This window comes from Solanum tuberosum, unplaced genomic scaffold (assembly GCF_000226075.1).
Source record: "Solanum tuberosum cultivar DM 1-3 516 R44 unplaced genomic scaffold, SolTub_3.0 scf00223, whole genome shotgun sequence".
In the NCBI taxonomy this organism is placed as follows: Eukaryota; Viridiplantae; Streptophyta; class Magnoliopsida; order Solanales; family Solanaceae; genus Solanum; species Solanum tuberosum.
Genome location: NW_006239146.1, coordinates 586,483 through 589,887, shown reverse-complemented (window position 1 = coordinate 589,887; position 3,405 = coordinate 586,483).

The window sequence follows — 3,405 nt, the reverse complement described above, 5'->3', positions numbered from 1 at the left end:
GCATGATCTTCTTCGTTCCTTGAATAGATTAGTATGTCATCAATGAAGACGATAACAAACATATCTAAATAAGGCTTGAATACTCTATTCATAATGTCCATGAATGTTGTAAGCGCATTGGTCAAACCAAAGAACGTGACCAGAAACTCATAATGACCACAACGGGTCCTAAAAGTTGTCTTTGGAATATCACATTCCCTTACTCTTAACTGATGGTAACTTGATCTGAGGTCGATTTTTGAAAAACAAGAAGAACCCTGAAGCTGATAGAAAAGATCATCAATCCTTGGAAGAGGATACTTGTTCTTAATGGTAACCTGGTTCAATGGACGGTAATCTATACGCATCCTAAGGGAACCATCTTTCTTTCTCACAAACAAAACCGGAGCGCCCCAAGGTGAGACACTTGGTCGAATAAAGCCCTTATCTAATAGATCCTTTAACTACTCTTTAAGCTCTTTCAACTCTGCTGGTGCCATTCTAAATGGAGGAATAAATATAAGACGAGTATATGGAAGAAGATGTATATCGAAATCTCTCTCTCTCTCAGGAGGTACTCCGAGAAGATCATCAAAAAAGACTTCTGGAAACTCTTTTACTACTGGAATTGACTGAATATGAGGTACCTCAACACTTGAGTCATTAACTCGGACTAAGTGATAGACACACCCCTTGGAAACTAACTTCCTTGCCTTAAGGTATGAAATGAAACGAACCTTAGGCACTATTGAACTGCTTTTCCACTGTAAGACTGGCTAATTTGGAAACTGAAACTTGACAACTCGAGTTCTACAATTAACTGAGGCATAACAGGCATGGAGTCAGTCCATACCAAGAATGACATCAAAATCTACCATGTTTAACTTAATTAAATCAGTCATGGTACTCTTGTGATTGACAGAAATGGGACAATCACGATAAACTCTCTTTGCTAGAATGGACTCACCAACAGGTGTAGAAACACTGAATGGTTCACTAAGTTGCTCAGGAATAACATCAAAATTCATAGCAACATATAGATTTACAAAGGATAAACTAGCTCCTGGATCTAGCAAAGCATAAACAGTAAAGTGAAAGACTTGGATTATACCAGTGACAACATCTGGCGAATCCTTTTGCTCTTGGCGACTGTTGATAGCATATAAGCGGTTGTTCCTCCGCCAGTACCGAAAGTAGCCCCTTTAGGTGCAGCTCTGTCTGGTGGAGTACTGAAGATGACTGGGCTCTATTGCCCCCATTATCATTACCTTGCCTATTCTTTGGACACTCTCACATGAAATGCCCATTCTGACCACACTTGAAACAACCAGTGGAGCCCTCATGACAAGTACCTGAGTGGTTCCTACCACACTTGGCGCATGCAGGAGGCTTACTACCCCCTTGCGCCACACTGCCCTGAGAATAGGCAGGTTTAGCTCTGGAATTCTGACTATTGTACTCACCTTTGTCCCTAGGTGCAGGTGCATTAGCAGATGATAGAACAGGTCCCTTCTGTTTCTGTTGGAAAGATGACCGATTGGCATTACTCTTCTGCTGCCCGGACTCGTTCCCTGTCTTAGCTCGCTTATTCTTAAACTATTCCCGATCCCTTAGCTTCTCTTCCTCAACTTTCTGCACATATACCATTAACCTCGAGATGTCCATGTCCCCAATAAGCATTGTTGCCCTACCTTTCTTACTCACCAAACGAGACAGCCCAACAGAAAATAAGCTCATTCTACTCCCCATGTCTGCAACCATCTCTGGAGCATAATGGGACAGTTGGGTGAAGTTCAACCCATACTCATGAACACTTAGCGACTCCTGTTTAAGGGTATGAAATTCTTTTACCTTAGCCTCTTTCAGTTCTCGGGGGAAAAAACACCCCAAAAAAGCCTCCTCAAAACAAGCCCAACTCGCAGGTGGTGCATTCTCAGCTCTACCCTCTTTCCATTGGTCAAACCAAGTCCTAGAAACATTCCTCAGTTGATATGCATCTAGTTCAACTCGCTCAGTATCGGCAACATGCATGACCTCAAATACCTTCTTCAACTCTTCAATAAAGTTCTTTGGATCCTCAGTAGTGCTTGAACCTGTGAAACTTGGAGGGTTCATCCTCAAGAACTCACGAATCCTTGAAGTGTCAGCCCCTTCTTGCCGAGCTCCTCTTTGTTGCCTAACCTGGTTAGTCACAGCTTGACTCAGCATCCTAATTGCTTCTCTGAACTCAGCGTTAGTGACTTCCCCTTGAGGTTGCACTCCAGGTGCATTTGGTAATTCTTGCTCCTCAACATTACATCTAGCAGGGCGACCTCTGACAGCTCTTCGGGAGGCATGATTATCTAAAAACACGCGCAAACACGAATTAGAAGGAAACTTTTTAGAGATCAAACTCTAACGCGCGAAATGAGTATGAAAGAAGTGAGAAATTTTCCTAAATGTTGTAGCCTCCTAATTATATATGTGGCGTGCTTCACACCGATAACTAGGACTCTACAAACATGACTTCATAGACTCCCTAGGACTCTTGAACTCTGGGCTCTAATACCAAGTTTGTCATACCCCGAGCCTACACCTCGGACGTGGCTGGCACTCGAGAACTATTGCTAGTCCTAACCGAACCCTTGGCCTGGCTTACTTACTCAGCAGAAGACTTAAAGTTCAGAAATAACCTCAAATAAAGAACTTATGAAAAATCTTAGAATGTCTTTAAAGAAAGCATTCAAACTAGCCGAAATGGCTACTCAAGCCTCATAGCAAAACATCTGAAATACAAAGCTAAAAGACTCATTACTAATTGTATGATTATCTATGAAGCCTCTAAAACAACTGAGATGGATGTTGGGACAAACCCCACAACATCCTAATGAACTGATAATAAAACTGAAAGCAATAAAAAAGAGTCTCCGGAATGCAAGAAGGATCACCAACTGACTCTGGGATGCTCAATTGGATCAACGGTGTGCTGGATGTCGATCCTAGTTACCTGTATTTGCATCGTAAGATGATGCATGCCAACTGGCATCAATACATTGAATGTACGAGTATGCGAGTTGGAATGTTAAACACAACATAGGCTTGAAAGGAATCTGAAGAACTTACCTGGCTCAACTCAACTCAACATAACTGATCTCATTTCAATATAAAGCAGTTTAAAACAAGTGCAATATAAAGAAAAGTTATTTAAAAACATGATGTCAACTCTGTGTGTATGCAAGGATACAACATAATCTCTGAAATGTATGTAAAAATACAAAAAACTATATATATGAATATAGTAACTTCTGTAGGAGTTTCTCTAACCGACAACCATCACTTAAGAACTATAGTGATGATACAACGCTTTACCTCACGCTGCCGAGGTCCATCCTATACCTTGTCGTGATATAGGAAACTAACTCACTAAGTGGATCCACTAGTCTATGC